Raw genomic sequence first — 21,618 nt, forward strand, 5'->3', positions numbered from 1 at the left:
AACTGTCTTCTTTACAAGAAAGAGAGACAGGATCCAGGAGGGTGGATTAGTCTTACACGAGTCCAACAAAACTCCCCAAAATTCGGAAGTCTCCTGGATGTTCAGGTTTTATGTTTGAACAATTATGGACAGAGATTCCCACACTATTGGTTTAAGGCAGGGGTCCCTCTTCTATGGTTTCAGGACCTAAAATACAGTATGCACATTAAATGTATTCAGAGATCCCATGATCCTGTTGTGTACTACCAAATAATATACTAATCACCAAGCATCTTTATTATTTTGTACCTTTCAAATAATTTACATACTTAGTGGTGCTATATAAATAAATGGTGATGATAACATTGATTCTGCAGTGCTGTACAGAGAACTCATTCACATCAGTCCCTGCCCCATTGGAGCTTACAGTCTAAATTCCCTAACACACACACACACACACACACATACATACATACACACACAGAGAGAGAGAGAGAGAAACTAGGGTCAATTTTGATAGCAGCCAATTAACCTACTAGTTTGCTTTTGGAGTGTGGGAGGAAACCGGAGCACCCGGAGGAAACCCACGCAAACATGGGGAGGACATACAAACTCCACACAGATAAGGCCATGGTCAGGAATTGAACTCATGACCCCAGTAATGTGAGGCAGAAGTGCTAACCACTAAGTCACCGTGTTTCCTAAGTTATGGGGAACACATTATTACTGAAAACAGAACGATGAGTTACAGTCCTGTTTCACAGTCCTGATTGGGGCCTTGCTGAAAAATATCAAGAACTGATTTACGAATTTATTATATTTATATATATATATATATATATATATATATATATATATATATATATATATATATATATATATATATATATATATATATATATATATATATATAATAAAACCATAATCCATTATTAGGGATTTTGTACAGATGCAGTCAGGTCAGGATTTAACTACTTTTGATGTCTGTATCCCGCACTGACTTCTCTCCCCCCACACACACACTCCATCACACCATGTCATCTATGCATAGGAAAAGAAATTTATTCCAGCAGTAATTCAAATGGTCGTTATTTTTATGTTGGTAGATTTGCAGAAATTTATATTAAATCACTAAAGTTAGTTGTATGATGATGATGATGATATAAAGTTTAGCCGGTGCCCCAGAAATTCTACCAACCTCAACCTGGGCTTATGCCAGTTACAGACGATCTTTTTAAACAAACATACGCGATTTATTTATCTATGTGTACATATACATATAACATACCCGATTCATTTATCTATGTGTACATGTACATATAACATACCTGATTCATTTATCTATGTGTACATGTACATATAACATACCCGATTCATTTATCTATGTGTATGTATACATATAACATATCCGATTCATTTATCTATGTGTACATATACATATAACATACCCGATTCATTTATCTATGTGTATGTATACATATAACATATCCGATTCATTTATCTATGTGTACATATACATATAACATACCCGATTCATTTATCTATGTGTACATATACATATAACATACCCGATTCATTTATCTATGTGTACATATACATATAACATACCCGATTCATTTATCTATGTGTACATATACATATAACATACCCGATTCATTTATCTATGTGTACATATACATACGCTTCTCCTACGCGCAGCATGACATCATATCATTTTAAATATTTCACATTTTCACTGGAATGACATGTAAAACACACTATATACAAGGAGAATCACATAATGTATATATTACCTGTTTATCTTGTAATACGGTTAGTATTGAGGCTTCTGTTTGTCATTGTAATAACATATCTTACACCAAACATACATATAGAATAGAGATGTGCATGTCATCAATGATTATATTCAAATACTGCCAAGAGATTAAATTTGCTCATTTGACTCTAGAATACCAACACATTGCTAATGGACTATATTATCCAATAGGTCTAATCGGCAAAGAATCACAATTATAAAGAAGAATAGACTATTATAATTGATACATCATTATTGGATGTTCAGAGCAGCCCATTTCCTGTCTCTTGTATACAAAAGACTATTTTTAAATAACTTATTCACAGTGGAACTTCAGATTATGTTTTAATATATATGTTTCATACATAATAATAATAATAATAATAATAATAATAATAATAATAATATGATTTGTACACATTATGATTCATTATTTTTGGCTGTATTATGGTTGACAAGCAAATGTCAATCTCATCGGCCTCCCTGCTGCTGTATCTGTAATGCACAGAGCTGGAACATTGTTGCAAGAAAACAAACACAGCAATTGTGGCTGTCAAATGCCATTCTACTCAAGAGGAAATGGAGGAGGTTGTGGGAATCTGGACTCATTGGGCCTCATTCATTAAGGAAAGGAAAGCAAAAAAAAAGGAGTAACTTTGCACCTGGGCAAAATCATGTTGCATTGGAGGGGGAGGTACATTTAAAATGTGGGACAGATTTATAGTTGGGATAGGGCATGTCCTGAATTAATTTTTAAAATGTCAGTGTAAAAATAAAGCTATCAAGTGTTTGTGTGCTGCATGAAAAAACAGACAGTATTTAACTTATATGCAAAATGATAAACTAATTTTCACCCCTGAGAAAACGTACTCATTTTTTGCCTTACTTTCCTTAATGAATCAGGCCAATTGAGTACATATTAGCTGAAATATCAGGCTGACATGTAGGTAGGTTAGAAAGGTCTCCCAAGAGGAGGAGACTAGACTTGCACCTTAATGTGTGCTGGGGGAACCATCTAGTTTAAAACCAAGGGAAGCCTGGTAATGTCACATTAAGTTTGAATGTATATGACAGACATGCTGTAGGTTGCTGTTTAAGCAGCACAGTGGCCTAGTGGTTAGCACTTCTGCCTCACAGCACTGGGGTCATGTGTTCGATTCCCAACCATGGCCTTATCTGTGTGGAGTTTGTATGTTCTCCCTGTGTTTGCGTGGGTTTCCTCCGGGTGCTCCGGTTTCCTCCCACACTCCAAAAACATACTGGTAGGTTAATTGGCTGCTATCAAATTGACCCTAGTCTCTCTCTGTCTGTCAGTGTGTGTGTGTTAGGGAATTTAGACTGTAAGCTCCAATGGGGCAGGGACTGATGTGAGTGAGTTCTCTGTACAGCGCTGCGGAATTAGTGGCGCTATGTAAATAAATGATGATGATGATGATGAAGCTCGGAACCTTGTTAGTCACTGTCTAAGAACTGTAGCTTCAGTCTTTTGCCATTTGTGATTGACAGGTGCAGTCAGAACACACCCCATTACACTGTATATTCTAAAAAAGCTGTAGTTTAAAAATGTTGTCCTTTAGGAATTTAATTAATATACATGTGGGTATCATCTGCTTTCAGACATGTCCATTACAATGGCAACATTGTCAGTTCCCATGTGCACAATAGGATATAAGCAAAGTTTCACATAGGTTATGTTCATTTCATTAGGATCATGTTCATAATTGTTTGTGGCCTAGCATACCCTGTTGAGGTCTAAAGCTGGGTACATACTATAGGTTTTTGTCCAATAATCGGCTCAACCAGCCGACATTCGACCTCTCGTTCAAAAGTCGGGTTAGTGTGTGGTGACACGATGGTCGAAAGTCTGCCCAAATGGACGATTGTCGCCTCATTTGGTTGGTCGTACCGTTAAATATTTCCATTCCAATCTCGTTTCCGCTGTGTAGTGTGTATAAACTTCCGACCGATCCACAACAGTGAGTACGAAATTACAGTCATTGCTTACAACAACATGGCTGTAAAAGTCGTTAACGGGACGTCCGCTCTTCCCTTTATCGTCATAAACAAGGCTAGTGTGTATGCAGTCCATGGACCGAGCGATCGGAACATCGATCGCATGTAAAATCAATCTGCATAAATTGTTGGTGAAAAATTCTCTAGTGTGTACCCAGCTTTGCCAACAAGACAAGTATCTGCAAAAAAATAATAAGCATTAAAACTAATAATATTACTGTTCAGTTTCAGGAGCTTGTTCTCACCTGTGGTTGCAGATACATATAGTTAATGCAGATCATGCAATCATCATATAACCAGAAATGTAAACACTGTTCCACTACAACAGGGCAATGAACTACAATATGGGACACTGCCTTTATCAGCAAATTGGTCTATTTCAGACCAAATTCAGTAAAAACAATACTGAGTGTTTGAGCCCAAAATGACCACAACAGAAAATGTGCAAATGTGAAATTGTTATTGTGCACTTTGCAGGAGCTTTGGTGACTAAAATACAGTAACTCATAAGACATAAGATATATTTAGAAGTAAATAGGTAATTGAGCTGATATCACTATTTAATTTATTGGAAATATGTGTATTACATAACAGAGACAAGTAACACAGATGAGGTACAGCAAAGTCAACACCAATTTATGGATCTGAAAAAGGGTCATTTGGATGCTAGTATGTATATTTTTATACCTGTGGAAGTCACTGTTTTACTGTATATTGAACACGTCAATGACTATATGGCAACGTGGCAGCTCACACTGAGCCCTGTATATACAGGGTTTGAGCACATTTAAGTGGGAAAAAAATTGTGATCCAACATCCCCCAAATTTCACTGGGCACACAGGACAGGATTATATGCAAGCAACGCTATAAATGCACCCAGGGGCAGATGGCTGGAGGCCTAACGAGGCCACCTCGTGTATCACTTTTTTTCTCCCGCTGCGATGATCAAAGGGATGGGTGATCAATGGAAAGCATCAGGCAGCCAATCGTGAGGTTGCATGTTGCTGATTGGCCTCAGAAAGGAAGTGTTCACTTAACTTCCTGTCTGTCTGAGGAGTGATGAAGCAGAATGGCCACTGCAAATCACGGTAAGTGAAGGAGCTGTATATAGGAAACTATAGGCAGGGAAGGCTACATATAGGAAACTATAGGGAGTGGAAGGCTACATATAGGAAACTATAGGGAGTGGGAGGCTGCATATAGGAAACTATAGGGAGTGGGAGGCTACATATAGGAAACTATAGGGAGGGGGAGGCTACATATAGGAAACTGTAGAATAGGGAAGGCTGCATATAGAAAACCATAGGGAGTGGGGCTGCACATAGAAAACTATAGGGAGGGGGAGGCTGCATATAGAAAACTATAGGGAGTGGGAGGCTGCATATAGGAAACTCTAGGGAGTGGGAGGCTACATATAGGAAACTCTAGGGAGTGGAAGGCTGCATATAGGAAACTATAGGGAGTGGGAGGCTACATATAGGAAACTATAGGGAGTGGGATGTTGCATATAGGAAACTATAGGAAGGGGGAGGCTGCATTTAGGAAACTATAGGGAGGGGGAGGCTGCATTTAGGAAACTATAGGGAGGGGGAGGCTGCATATAGGAAACTATAGGGAGGGGGAGGCTGCATATAGGAAACTATAGGGAGTGGGAGGCTGCATATAGGAAACTATAGGGAGTGGAAGGCTACATATAGGAAACTATAGGGAGTGGGAGGCTGCATATAGGAAACTATAGGGAGTGGGAGGCTGCATATAGGAAACTATAGGGAGGGGAAGGCTACATATAGGAAACTATAGGGAGGGGGGTGGCTGCATATAGAAAACTATAGGGAGGGGGAGGCTACATATAGGAAACTATAGGGAGGGGGAGGCTACATATAGGAAACTGTAGAATAGGGAAGGCTGCATATAGAAAACCATAGGGAGTGGGGCTGCACATAGAAAACTATAGGGAGTGGGGGCTGCACATAGGAAACTATAGGGAGTGGGGGCTGCATATAGAAAAGTATAGGGAGAGGGAGGCTGCACATTCAAAACTATATGAAGGGGGAGTTTGCATATAGAAAACTATAGGAAGGGGGAGGTTGCATATAGAAAACTATAGGAAGGGGGAGGTTGCATATAGAAAACTATAGGAAGGGGAAGGTTGCATATAGAAAACTATAGGTAGGGGGGCTGCTATAATGAGTGAAGGAAAGGAGGGGGGCTGCTATAATGTGTGAGGCAATGGGGGGACTCTCCTAATGGGTGAGAGATAGGCTATTAATTTAATGGTGGAGTTTAGGTGGGGGCTAATTATTTATTGGGTTCTATTTTATTTGTGGTTTGATGGTGGGGCAATTTCATTTATTTGTGGGGCCTATTAAATTAAGATGGGGGTAACGGGACCTTTAATTTAATGCTGGGGTGGTTTGGGACTATCAATTGAATATGGGGCTGAGTTTGGGGACGGGGGCTATTTATTAAATGTGAATATCAATTAACGCCAGGGCGGTTATGGGAAATGGTTATATTTATTAAATGTAAATGCAATTAATTTAATGCTAAAGCTGTTTAGGGGGCGGGTAATAGGTTTATTTATTAAATTGGAATACTATTAATTTAATGTTGGTATTGGTTGGAGGGAAATAGGTCTATTATCAAATGTGAGTACTATTATTTTAATGCTGGGACTGGAGGGAGGCCTAATTATTAAATGTGGGTGCTATTGATTTAATGTCGGCGATGTTTGGAGATTTCAAAATTTCATGTACCCATTTTTTTTACCAAACAGGGCCTCCAACTATCAGGATCCAGACAAGCAGCAACTAATCTAAAGACAACAGCAGCCACAGGTGGTGAAAGTGACAAGAACAGGTAGTCTGCCTCGCTTAGTCGGGATTTGGTCTGACTACAAGGACAGTTGGGAGGTATGACCTGCTTCACACTGTACTGCTTGTGAAGGCAGAGCTGCTCGCAACTAACAGTAGTGCACACAGTATTGCGCCTGTGTATTTGTCTAAAATGTATCTAAAATGATAACCCCACCTGTCATAAGTGCCCCGGGCCCCCCAGAGCCTTATTCCAGCTCTGGTGATACTTTAGTGGTTCTTGCATTGATTTCATTGCCTGCCTTCTACCTTGCACTGGTCTCATTCTCAGATAATTTTGTTGCGCATATGACCAGTCCCCATTGCACTGACAATATCATTAACCCTGCCTCCTTTGCTCTTACTAGATCACCAGCAAACCCTTGGAATTGCTCTCCCCTTCACTTATACCATTGTCTGCCAATCCTCCCTGCACTGTTATTAATTCAAACTACTACCAATCACTGGGCACATTTAGAGCTCATACACAATTGTTACAAAAGGAAGTGTTTTCTTGCAGATGCTTGAAGCATTTCACCTTTGTGGTGATCGCACTGAGTAGCCATTTATAATAAGGAATATCTTTAATGCATTTTTTGAAACACACAGTACACATATTTATATGACGTCAGGGAAAGATGTAACAGTGCAGTGAGTTGCTCATATGCTGCTCTGGCAGACTGATCAGATACGATTGTGCCAACATGTTTCGTAATAGTTAAACTTATTAAACAAAGTCAGATATGTTTATATGAAGGGAATATTGAAGGATGTGTTGGTAGACAACAAAACAAATTTGAGCACAGAGGCATAAACCAATCACAGAGCATGGCAAAGGATTCATGTATATAATATATATAACACAGGACTGGCAGCCTTTTCCCTGCATTGCCTTAGAAATGACCCACTGTGTATTCATCACATCTAGAGTTTACTAAATGTTACTACAACCAAATTCCATTAGTTTTAAATCCCATCTACTTTTGTATTGGCGTCCACCAACAACTGATTTGGTCCCACCCACATGTGGCCACTTCAAGAATTTTTTTCCAGGGCCAAATTAAGTTTCCAATCCGCCACTAAATGCACCGTGTGATTGGCACTCAGCAGCAATGTCTGTCTCATTAGAGATCCATCTAAAATGGAAATAAGACCTGTATTCAGAGGTTTTTTTAGACTATGGGGTCTATTTATTAAGCTGCGATGCACCAAATATCTGGAGAACACCGCTGTGTTCTCTCTTTAATGACGGAGAATGGCAAGCACATATTTTCTTTTAATTTATCAAAGGGATAAAGCAGGAGAGATCAGAGATTTCTCAGGCATTAACCTGTTTAATGCTGGTCACTGCAGTCCCCATAGACTGCGATGTGAACCAATTTAACAAGCGTGGAAAACCTTTAGATCCCTAAAACAATTAAGAATAAATATTTCCTAATCATACTTCCCTTCTGTCTCTATTTAGGCGGGACAGTCCTTATTTGGGGGGATTGTCCTGCCAACCCGCCAGTTTGCAACTTTGTCATGACTCTCAGGAAATTGAGACATGTCACCGCTATGAGTTGTTACAGGCATGTGTGGCAATCCAAGGGTGTTTTCAGGGGAGTGGAGAGGGGCTAGGATAATCCTAACTCTTCTAAAACTCTAGCAGGTCCCCGAGTGAAGTCACATTCCCCAGTTTTCTGTGCACACAACTTGTCCTGATTTTCGACAGGCCAATGTTGGGAGGTTATCCTTAAATAAGGAATACGACTAGGGCTTCCATATGTCCAGGTGTTCACAGAATACTCCAACCTTCCGCCACATAAAATCTTTGTAACTCACAAGATCTCTTCTCCCACAACTCCTGATGAACTCGGATTAGTGGAAAGACTTTGTTATTTGGGACCTAAGATGAAGTGTGTGGTGAATTTTAGGTCACATAAGTCTTGTGGTTCATCCCTTCAAAATGATGGGAGCCCTAGACATCATAGTACCTATCGCAAACGCAGACATCATACACATCACATCTGACTCGTTCACATATACTTGCTCTATATCTGCACGGAGGGGTTACACAAGGGGAGTGTAACAAGCAGCCCTGAGCCAGCTTAGCATGTCCGGGCAAAGCAAGTCGCTGATCTCCCCCATGCATACAATACATTAAACCACCAGTGTTAATTAGATATAGTTCTGTCTTCTGCACAATAACTTCCAATGTCAGTTATTAGCAAATGCTGCATCACGTAATGTGAGTGGTCAGCCAGCCTCCAGCTGCTAGGGCTTGATTTTTGCAGGTAGAAATTTTGATAAATCACTAAAGCTGATATAAAGGAAATTCTGCTTACACTGTACCACTGTGCTGCAGATCATCCTGTGCGAATGTGTGAAGAACTAACATGTGTCACACACCATGGTGCTCTGATCCTGCAGAAAGCGATCGCTGGGTGTCTCCGAGATTGTTAGCATCTGGACACAGTGTGAGAATATAATACATGTCAGCTATCTGACAGGTAGGAATAAGCCCAAGAACAATACGCATTTCAGTGAAACAGAAAACCAGAGGAAGAAGGGCATAATAGACGGATAGATGGAGCACTCCAGGGGAAAAATGCAAAGTTCTTTCTATCTGAAAGTGTAACAGAGAAAATACACAGAGGAATGGTCTTCCATTGGGATTGTTAGGGGCATATATAGCCAAGGGTTTCAAAATTGGTTGGCATAGAAACAAGGGATAAGACAAGGTCGTATCTTCTCATTTGGAAATGGAAAGACTAGCATGTTATAAAAGTAGAGCGTCTAACATTGATTTTCAGTGAATAGTGTAATACTAAGTAAATAGTTTCTCTGGACTTGGGTATAAATTATCTAAATCTTTTGGTTAAAAGACCCTATTCCTGGGGACTTTATTTAATATAGTGTTAAGGTTAGAAATGAACAGAAAATAGATTTGTAGTGAAGCTATATTTTCTATTAGTGGGTAAAAGGGACAATATGCTGAAAAGAGAGGAGAAAAATGATTTTGCACAGTCTGGGATTCAACAGGTTTTGGAAATTTTGGGGGCATCACAAACTATCTTGCAAAATGAAATGCAGGAAGTTTAGTTATAAGGGACGACTATGGCAGTAGAATTGCAAAAAAAATAAAAAAATAAAAAAATTACATTTTAAATGTAATTTCTGTCTATGAAAAAGTAAAAAATCACAACTTCACATTGTAAATTACTTTTTAAAATGTAACTTGTACTTATTATTATGTTTTGTTTTCTTGTTGAGTAAAACTAGATTTTCTCATGTAATTCTAATAACAAGCATTAAACGATATTCATTGTATACATATTTGGCCACTCACTGTTATTGCAGTCTTTTTAAGGAGATCATTCAAAAGGACAGACTTCATTTGTTTATGCGTTTTAGTTATCCTACCTCCTAATTGTAAAGATTTTGGTGGGACAGTCCTGATTTAAGAGTTCTATCACGCCGCCCTGCCTGCGGATTGCTTTATCCTGCAGCGGGATAATTAGGACACTGGTGTGCACGTGGCATTGAAAGGGTGTTTGAAGATGATTGTTGGTGGAACGTGGCCACACCCCAGCCATACATGGCCACCCCTCCTCTTCATTGTCTTTGTATCGATCCCCACTTTAAATGTTGGGAGACAAGCGTTTATCAATTATTTTGGCTTCAGTTTAATTGCAGCTAAACAAAGGCACACAGACCGCCGTTAAACACAAATGTGTGCATCAAGTGCATATGCAAACAGAACCTTATAGATATCTTTAAGTGAGTCTGCAGGGACCACATAATAACATGTAAATAAGGCTCACTGCAGAATTTTCCAACCAATGTGTTACCTATAACGATTTTACTAACGACTGAAAACAAAAAAGTCGATCATGTTTTAAAACCCTCAGATCTGTGCTCTTCTACTGTCATAATAGTCAGCTGAAAAGATCATGACTCTGTAAACTCTATGCAGATCCTGATAGCGAGTGCATACACACCGCAGGATCGGGAGGATGTCGTTCCATAGTTGAACAAGATTTTTAGTTCTGCTGAACAATCAAAGTAAACGATGGTTGGTGCTTTAGAACGACTATCGTTCATCGTTTAAGTGTACACACTAATGCGATATTGGGCTGAACGGTCGTTTATCGGCAGATTGGCCCAATAGCTGGCTGAAAACACTGTAGTGTGTACCCAACCCGAGCCCTCTTATACAAGAAAATAGACTTCTGGGTTATGTCATGTAAATGGAAGCCATATATTTCCAGGTATATCCTGCCTATTTGGAGTGCTTCATAGCAGGTACATGCTATATGATTTATATCACAAATAAAGTAAAAATAAAGGCAGAACAGAGAGAAAGGATGGCATAATAACTATTATTGTAGAAAATAGAAGCATTGGCTACATGAATATACTATATATAGAATCTGTCACGATCTGTATCCTGCCGGTAGTACCACTGTTCCACTAAATGGGCCACTGTGGCACTCAGACTGCTCTCTTACCTGACAGAGCTGCCTCATTATTTCGGAATGCTTAACACCTGCCTCTGGCCTATAAAAGCCTTCTTGTCCCAGCAGTCATTGACAGATCATTTGTTGCCATTACCTGTGTTGCTGTTACTGTGTTTTCTTCTGAATGATCTCTTGCTTGTCCCTCCGTTTTTGCACCTCTCCCTGTGCTCCCAGACTCCTCTTGTCTGTGACTTTGTACTTGCTTTCAGCTCTCCAGTGTTTGAGCATCATCCTGCTGCAGAGTATTGCCACCAATACCTGCTTTCAGCTCTCCAGTGTTTCAGCATCATCCTGCTGCAGAGTATTACCACCAATACCTGCTTTCTGCTCTCCAGTATTTCTGCTCTCCAGTATTTCTGCATCATCCTGCTGCAGAGTATTGCCACCAATACCTGCTTTCAGCTCTCCAGTGTTTCAGCATCATCCTGCTGCAGAGTATTACCACCAATACCTGCTTTCTGCTCTCCAGTGTTACAGAGGACTAACTTGTTACAGATTGTTACTAGCAGTCTCCACTACCACGTGGTAAAGTCCTGCAGACCATCCTGTGTCTGTTACCTTCAGTGCCTTGCTCTGCAGACCGTCGCATCTTGTGTATCATCTCCGTTACTTCGTGGTAAAGTCCTGCAGACCATCACATTCTGCATCTGTTGTTTACTGAGTTTTTTTGCCATTTCTGCAATACCCAACTGTACTAAATTCTGAAACCTGTGTAACCGGAGTTTAATAAAAACCACTTCATTCACTACGCTCTCGCTGTGGTTTTACATTGGGAATCCTGACAGAATCACTGTCATTTGCCAAGTATGATTTGGATAAAAAAATGTTACATCCTTAGCATATTCCATTGTATGTCATAGTTACCTACTCAACTATCAATTCATTGTGAATCTTCAGCAGGACTGTCCTGATTCGTGGTCCTTGAAAGAGGTGGGGCTTCTCCAAAAAGTGGGCATGGTAAGGCATGTGAATTGGGGGCATGGCTTGCATGGATCAGGGACGGCACTTTCTTCCAATTTTTCCTGGGCAATGTTAGGAGGTTTGTATAATGTATAGTGGAATTGTAGACTAAATATTGATTCAGCTCAGTTCAAATGACAGTTTAAATGGGATGTTCATCTACAGGGATCATTTGTAAACTAGAAAATTATAAAAGAAAATTTTTACCCTTCTATAGGGTTACTTTGGATGCTGAACTCTGTGTACAGCACTTTAATTCTCCCTCAACAACTATCATGGTGTGCAGTATTTGACTTGTGCATATCTGTGGCACACAGCTCTCCCTTCTCTGCACAGTAAATTAATTTACTCCAAAAGTGTGACTTCCCCAGCTTTGATTAAACAAGCAAGAAAAGGTATATTTTATTTTTATGACTTATTACAATGGCAATGTTTATTCAGGAAGGTCTAATAAAAATACTAGTGCTTGCATTAGGATGTAATCTCAAGCAAGAATGCACGTCTAGCCTTTAGTCTTTTGAAATTCTCTTCTTTGTATGTTTGTTTTGTTTTGTCTCTATCTTACAGCATTGAATATGTTGCTTCTTCATAAGAAAATATAGTGATTTTACAACCCTAAATAAATTATTCTGTTTTATCTTTATACATGGGAAGCTTTTTATCATTTTTATTTTTTATCTTCAGTAGGCTCAAAGGGAGACAGTAATTTAAACTCTTTATTAATTTACGGTGAACAAGGAAGTATGTATTATTCAATTCAAGAGTAGGTCTGTGCATTTTGGGATGGGGGGGGGGGGGGGGGGGTTAGCTAAAGCTGTTCACTATTTTTTCCCTGCAGTTCAATGTATTATATTTTATATAAATAGGTGCTGCAGATTCCACAGCACCCTACAGGGTAGCTATAGAGACATGACACACAACTAGGAATAAACAGCTCACATAGCAACATTTTGAAGGATACCCGTTCCCTCTTCACTTCCCACACAAATTCGATCAACCAGAGGCAGGGGTGCTAAGAGAGGGGGGGGGGGGGAACTGACAAAATATTGGGGACCCAGGCTTGCCTGTGTAGTGGGAGGAGCCACCAACCTCATATGGCCATACCCCCTTCTGGAACTTTGGAAGGGACCCCAAGAAGTTGCTAAAATTCCTCTTGGTTGCCCTGACCAGAGGAAGCAGCTGGTGACGAATTCTTGTCATAAGGACAACTCATGATTAAGTGTTTTTTTTTCCAAATATATTTTTATTGAGATTTTATAACACAAAATAAAACAAAATATAATGGTTTACATCAATAACAGTATTATCAGTAGCTTATAAAAACCATAATACAATACAAAATATTATACGTACATGTGGGTTGTCCACTTTTGAACAATAACTGCTATTTAACAAGTGCCCCCATGTAGTCCTTCATTGTAGGTCTCCCCTCCTTGCCACTGTTACCTGAATAAGCAGGGAGAGGATAGACGCTGTAAGACGCGGTTGACGCTACCTGTTAAGGTGTGCGGAAGGTGCTATAGTCCATTCAAAATGCACTGTATAGTTCACAGAGCCAGGGATGTGAATCTCAAGGCCTACAGCAGTGGAATGTTTTGTCTATATATCTGCAGTGGAATCTGAATGCAGACAACAGTGGCAGACCCAGGGCTACGTTGCTGAAGACTTGCTCTTAGTATGTGAAATACTGTCCTATAATTATATCCCCAGATATCTCTCTCTCAGATTTGAAGTTGCCTTTTAGTATCAGTATTTTCATGTCCATTAGAGTTTCCGCAAAACTGGTTTGCATCATGTGTCTCAATTACTTTTTGTTTATTGTGTGACAATGAAAGTTCATCCTTATTATCAGCTTCTGCTAACAAACATCGCCCAGTGGGACACATAGGGGGGAATTCAATTGGCTGCGTTACGGGTAAAAGTAACGCAGCCTGCACATTATTACCGTTATTACGGTAATAATGTGCTTTATTACCGTTATTACGGTAGTTTCAACGCTGACTCAGGGAGCTGCGAGCAGAAAGCCGGGTTAAATCTACCGTAATAACGGTAATATATTTTTAACACTGCGCAAATTCGGGGGGGAATACGCTATAATATTAGGCACAAAACATTTAGGTGGAAATCTATGTGTACCTAAATTTATCTGGGTAAATTTGAACAAATCTCCTATTTTTTTAGTGATATACATATAGATTTATAATTCACCTAAGGCTAAGCCATTAACGGTCTCCAATATTTTCAAACCTTCCAAGAAAAATTGACAATAGAGCTGACAATAACATAAACCATTGGTTCCTGCCTCGTGAAGTGTAGTTAATGGCAATTCGGAAATCGCTAAACATAATCCCTTGTTTCAGGCACTTGAGATTGCTTGGAAAACCATGAGATGAGATGAGTGAGATATACCCTCCCTTTCAATGGGTAATGCATTTCAAAGAGAACAGAAAACCCATAACAATGAATTGCTGCTTGAAATGGAAGGAAAAAAATGTTAAACAAGTAAATATATATTAAAAAGTTATAAAAAGATGAAAAGTCAAGAGTGGAACTACAAGTTCCAGAATGCCGTGATAGGAACAAACAGCCAGTATATAAACACTGCTTGCAATTGGCGGAGCTTTCCCCATACATTTTTACGGGCAGCATACGTTTTTAAATGGGCTTTCTGCGCCAATTGAAATGTTTTCTTACTCCAATGAAGGAGGAAAGCAAACTAAACTTGTCCAATATATCTTGAATTTAAAATAAATCCATGTTTAATAGACTGTATGGGTTTTGGGCAATGAAGTAAGTACGTATATATAGTAATATTGATACATTTAATTACTTTTAGTACAGACCATGAAGGTAGTGTATTGGCTTCCCAATATTCTTGGCGAATTAGTCCAGGTTGGTTTTCAATTTGAGGACACAAATACATGCTTTGGCCCTTTAAAAAAGGATATTATTTTCAATTAAATGTTATATAATATATGGCCAGTGTTTATAGCCTTAGGACAAGTTATCGCATTTGTCGTTCAGCGTTTGCTAAGGTCCATAGGAAGTGATTAGTTAACAATGTAACAAATACCTTGCAGTAAAATGCAATTACATTCTTCTATTGTAATCTTTATCTAAACTCTCTGAGATGAGGTCAGGGTCTCAAGGAAAGAGCAAGAGTCTCATGATAGTGTCATGCTGACAGACACTTATACATAACCTGTTATCAATAGGACCAACAAGTTGTTTACAATCAAAGGTTTTAACTCTGATGATAACAAGTCTGCAATCTTGCAATAAATAATATTCACCAACAGAGGCAGCCTGGAACAGTAAATCAATTCACAATAATCTTCACTGTTAAGAAGATAAAATGATAACAGTAAACTACCTTATTGTGATGCGAACCTAATTTATACCATAGTCAGCTGAGCTCCAAAGGGTATTACCTAAGGTCAGCTTGTTATAGAAACATTTACATAAGATATCTTTTATAAGGCAGATTGGTTACAGTCTTATGCATATAGTGGCGGCAGCCATTTGTACTCATATTTGTACGGATAGAGGCGGCAGCCATTTGTACTCATATTGGTACAGATAGTGGTGGCAGCCATTTGAACTCATATTTGTGCATATAGTGGCGGCAGCCATTTGTACTCATATTTGTATGGATAGAGGCGGCAGCCATTTGTACTCATATTGGTACAGATAGTGGTGGCAGCCATTTGTACTCATATTTGTACGGATAGAGGCGGCAGCCATTTGTACTCATATTTGTACGGATAGAGGCGGCAGCCATTTGTACTCAAAATGGTACAGATAGTGGTGGCAGCCATTTGTACTCATATTGGTACAGATAGTGGTGGCAGCCATTTGTACTCATATTGGTACAGATAGTGGCGGCAGCCATTTGTACTCACATTTGTACAGATAGTGGCAGCAGCCATTTGTACTCATAGTGGTACAGATAGTGGTGGCAGCCATTTGTACTCATATTGGTACAGATAGTGGCGGCAGCCATTTCTACTCATATTTGTGCATATAGTGGCAGCAGCCATTTGTACTCATAGTGGTACAGACAGTGGCAGCAGCCATTTGTACTCATATTTGTACGAATAGAGGCGGCAGCCATTTGTACTCATATTGGTACAGAAAGTGGCGGCAGCCATTTGTACAGATAGTGGCAGCAGCCATTTGTACTCAAAATGGTACAGATAGTGGTGGGAGCCATTTTATGCTTAGTGGTTGCAGTCACTTGAACCCATTTTGGGCCTGACTGAGAGGTGGGAGGTGTCAGATTTTGCGGTATCAATATATGCATTTACGTACTGTGCATGTGCATCCATAGCGTTATTTCATACACCTCTATGGGGTGGGGAGAACACAGCAGAGATTTCTACCGTAATTGCGGACAATGTGCGTAGTGTGATGTGCACGCGCCACATCACTGGCAATTAAATTCCCCCTCCCCAATAGGTGAGCATGATTACATTATACTATATACTTAATATATAAATAACAATCCACACTATCATTTATTCTTCTTTTTCTGGTCCCTATTTGTGCGGACGGATTCTCAGTAGGCCTCATCAGAGGCTTATGTTTTGCAGGTATAAAGGTATGTGGTAATGATGAAGGTAATCATCACTGTCTAGCTGCTTCTGATGAGCTGTTTGCACATGGACCAGCTGATTCATTAGGAACGTACCTGTATTATATCAAATCACGGACGTTTATTCACATTTTCCATTTCCAGTAAAGATAATTCTCATCTAATTTTTAGGTGAACAACAGATGTGCAGGTGTTTATATTTAAATACATTTTATATGAAATAGGTGGCTTTCACACTTACTACTAACACTATCAAGCTGCATCTCTACGCTATTGTTAGGGCTTTCTTGTACGCCTGATGTAGGTCTGGCATAAATACTACTGTTTTTGAGTTGGATGCATCTCACGACACATGTGTCTCAACATTCACACGTAAGTATGACATTGGTCCAGACAACAAAATGGCTACTTGGAGCACTAGAGTACAAATGTTTCAATATTCCTGATTGGAAAATTGGGACAAAAGAGGACTTGTTCTGATGCATACAAACCACTCTCATATCCATACTTGCCAACTCTCCCGGAATGTTTGGGAGACTCCCGCATTTCGCTCGAGTCTCACAGACTCCTGGTAGAGTGTGGCAATCTCCTGGATCTGCCCACTTCCTTGTGAAGTGGGCAGAATAAGGTCCAAAACCCCGCAATTCACCGGGAATCGCAGCGTTTTGGCTCCACCCCCTGCTGTAAAATGACGCGTCATTACGTCACTGTAGCCGGGTCCAAAATTACGCAAATTTTGGAGCCCCCCACCCCCCCATCACGCCCACCTCCCCTAGCAGGCTCCCGGGAAGCCAACTTCAGAAAGTTGGGTAGGTATGCTCATATCTCATACTGTACAGTCAAAACAACATGTCCAGAACCACTGCAAAACATTTCCATTTTAGGCAAAGTCATGTCTTTTTGGGCTGCCAAAATTTGGGAGAGTTCTTGGGAAATCAGAGATAGATGCCAATATTCAAGAATTGACACATTTTAGAAAACTGTGCATAAATTGTTGAGCGATGAGTGAATGGATTCATGGATGCAGAAATGTTTCTTTTTTGATATGCAAAAATGGAAAAAATCCAATATAGAACTAATGTTGTTTTCATCGCTTAAGTGAACAGCAGCAAAGAAGAACTTAGATGTTCGAAGCAGGAAACACCAGTTTAATCTGAATCAATATATTTCCAATTGTACTCTTTTTAGACATGGTCAATAATTTAAAACATGACAAGCGGATAAAGGATTTGCCGGTTTTACAATTGATTCCACGTTGTATGAAGGCTGACACTTTTATCCGTGGAACAATTTTTACTTTGCTATGTAGAAAGAAGGAAACTTGTGGGAAGGTGACATGAATGCAATTCTTTTGTCGGGAATCAGAAATCAAAGGAATGAATGTTTCTATGCAGAACAGTCAGGGGCTAAAAACAGCTTTCTTTTCAAACAGTAATGTCCATGAAAATGGTTTTTGTGTATACCTAATAGGTGCTTGTGGCTGTTCAGACCCATGCAGTTTCTCTATTCTTCTGATTGATCAAAAAAATCTCAAGTTGGTAATAGGAACCAAAATGAATGTCTTTTATATTTAAGCAGAGACAATTATGCTCATGATAGAGAGCCCTTACATAAATACTAGGTATAGTATATCTGTGTATATGTGGTCAATAAACGTTCAAATCCCCGCAATTACCTAGATGACTGTAATCCAGTTGTGTGAAAACAGCCAGCAAAGACTATGTACAACAGTTAGTTAAGTGGGGGGACGTAGGAGAGAGGAGAGGGGGAACAGGGGTAGACGTCCGGCAAGTAGGGGTTAGTGAAGCATATGGACAGATGTTAGTAATGGTATGGAAGAGTATGTCACTTTTATGTGCTAGATTCAGAATTACCCTTGAGAATGCATTGCACGGTTACAAAATCTTTGTAATGTGGTGAATGTTTATTTATGCAACAAGTATTGCTAGCATTACATTGTATTTACACACTGATGTTTTATACTAAAGATAATAAGAATATTAAAGGTCGACTTGGAAGTTCCAGGCCTATAGTATTTCCAAAGGCCCTTGTGACTTCCATTTTCCAGGCAATGCCAATGTCAGAATCACAAGGTGGAGTTGGTGATACCTGCCAGCAGTTGGCGCTACTGAGTACTGAGGCGCGGAGTCGAACACGCCCCTGGTTTTCACCATGGACCCCAGCAAGGAGGTATCGACTTCACTGCAAGGTCGCGGCCCTCAGTATCAGTTAGCTGGCGAGGTAACAATTGAGGCAGCGAGTGACAGCCCACCAGGATGCAGGATGGAAGAATAGTCAGGAAACCGGAGGTCATTACCAAGAATCACTCTAAGCCAAAATCAGGAACCAAAGGAGAAGTCAGGAACAAGCCGGGGTCAGAATACAATAAGCAATATCACAAGAGCAAGGCTGAAGACCAAATACTCTGGCAAGCAAATGGTCTCAGTGAGTTACTTAAATAGAGGAGAGAGATCCCAAATAGGTGCATCAATCGGCGGGAAAACTGCAACCAATCGACGGCTAGTCGCAGGGCGACCATTGTGGTCTTGCGCATGCGTACTGATGGCAAACAGGAACATTACTATGCAATGGTTGCCAAGCTCAGCGTATGCAAGCGAATAGAATGGCAAAAGTGTAACTAACAGCAGGACGCTGATTCCTCAAGGAGGCAGGAACCCGTCTACAGGCAGAAGCAGGACGGGCGCCTGACAGCCAAGAGATGAGAGTCAAGTGCGGAGGAGATGAGCAAGAGTTGGCACTTACCTCGGTGCAGTAGTGCTCCATGGTCATCTAACTGGACTACACTCCCTGAGGAAAACATGTGTCAGGTCACGGAGCCCCTCAGGGACATTTAATATCCTATGTCATCACCACAGAATTTTGCTGTTCTGGAACTTTTGACCACAGTTATAAAACTGATCTTTCTATTGCTAGCAATTACTTGGTACTTAATATGAGCTAAACTAGGGCTCATGTTGGCTGTTCTAATGTAAGCTCTAAAGATGTGCACTGAGAAAAAGCGTCAGAGGAATTAAATGACGTAGCAGTTTCTGCATAAGGGAATGGAAGTGGAACGTCTTGGAAAGCAACCTTAGATATCACAGCAGCTAACTAAAATGTAGGTTTTGTATTATCAATAATACTGCTGGCATTGCTATGTTATAAGCTAGTCTGTTACTTTAAAAACAGAGTGCATTATGGGAATGAACCATTAAATTAGTTATTTGCTGCTCTCTGCCAAGTAAAGTTTTCCATATATAAGTTTCTGATTATCTGCTTCTAAACAGCTGCAATCCATCACAGTTTATTTTCAGACAGGAGTTTATCAGTTACAAGGAAGACAGTGAGGCAGAGACGATCCCTCCCACCCACCTACCAATATTTCTTAGTGATGTCAATAATTTTGCCATATCAGTTAAAATATACAGAGGAATTAGTTTTCCTCTACTTAACATATCTTCGTGTTTATACACCCCCCCCCCCTTCACACACACACCCTTCTTCTCAGAGATTTGTGCATGCAGACTTTTTCCTCAACACATCATATATAAAGCATACTTGCCAACTCTCCCGGATTGTCCGGGAGACTCCCGCATTTTGCGAGAGTCTCCCGGACGAGTGTGGCAATCTCCCTGATAGGAAGGGGGAAAAATTTAGTTTAAATCGCCGCGATTCACCCGGAATCGCGGCGTTTAGCCCCGCCCCCACTGTAAAATGACGCAATTTGCGTCATTCCGTCACGGGGGCGGGGCCAAAATGACGCGATTTCGCAGCCCCGCCCCCTACACGCCCACGTCCCAGCCGGCATCTCCCGGAAAAAGAAAAAAAAATGTTGGCAAGTATGATATAAAGGAACATGTGCTGTAATATTATATATATATATATATATATATTTTTTTTTTTAGAGAGAGAGAGAGAGAGAGAGAGAGAGAGAGAGAGAGAGAGAGAGAGAGGAGAGGGGAGAGAGAGGGGAGAGAGAGGGGAGAGAGAGGGGAGAGAGAGGGGAGAGAGAGGGGAGAGAGAGGGGAGAGAGAGGGGAGAGAGAGGGGAGAGAGAGGGGAGAGAGAGAGAGGGGAGAGAGAGAGGGGGGGAGAGAGAGAGGGGGGGAGAGAGAGAGAGGGGGAGAGAGAGAGGGGGGGAGAGAGAGGGGGGGAGAGAGAGGGGGGGAGAGAGAGGGGGGGGAGAGAGAGGGGGGGGGAGAGAGGGGGGGGGAGAGAGGGGGGGGAGAGAGAGGGGAGGAGAGAGAGGGGAGAGAGAGAGGGGGGAGAGAGAGGGGGGAGAGAGAGGGGGGGAGAGAGAGGGGGGAGAGGGGAGAGAGAGAGGGCGAGGGGAGGAGAGAGGGAGAGGGAGAGAGAGAGGGAGAGGGAGAGACACACAGAGAGGGGTGGAGAGAGGGAGACAGAGAGAGAGGGAGAGAGAGAGGGAGGGAGAGAGAAAGAGGGAGAGAGAGGGGGGAGAGAGAGAGGGGGGAGAGAGAGGGGGGGAGAGAGAGAGGGGGGAGAGAGGGGGGAGAGAGAGAGGGGGGAGAGAGAGAGAGGGGGAGAGAGAGAGAGGGGGAGAGAGAGAGAGGGAGAGAGAGAGAGACACACACACACACACACAGAGAGGGGGGAGAGAGAAAGAGACAGAGAGAGGAGGGGAGAGAGAGAGAGGGGGGGGGGGGAGAGAGAGATGCAGTACATTTGAAAGAAAGCTGTATTTTAACTGTATGTTTACAGAATGTCATATTGTAATGGCTACTCAAAAAATAGCTTTGAAAATAACTGTTTTTTTTGGCTGATGTACAGAAGACAAATTCTGGGCTTCAGTCATTTGCCAATGCCAGAGAAGAATGTCATGCAGTCCACCTCACTGATCACAAGATGTATGCTTAGCGATCAGCACACATTCCATTTGGCTGCACAGTCAGATATATATAGGTG

The 21,618-nt window shown here is 40.9% G+C and overlaps 1 protein-coding gene across 4 annotated transcripts in view; it reads right to left on the reverse strand.

Annotated features, from left to right (window-relative positions):
* Positions 1-21,618, reverse strand: part of DPP6 (dipeptidyl peptidase like 6) — a 936,540-nt gene that overhangs the window by 424,965 nt on the left and 489,957 nt on the right. The gene's annotated exons all lie outside the window — the stretch shown is intronic.

The sequence above is a fragment of the Mixophyes fleayi genome, chromosome 5, assembly GCF_038048845.1.
Source record: "Mixophyes fleayi isolate aMixFle1 chromosome 5, aMixFle1.hap1, whole genome shotgun sequence".
NCBI lineage: Eukaryota > Metazoa > Chordata > Amphibia > Anura > Limnodynastidae > Mixophyes > Mixophyes fleayi.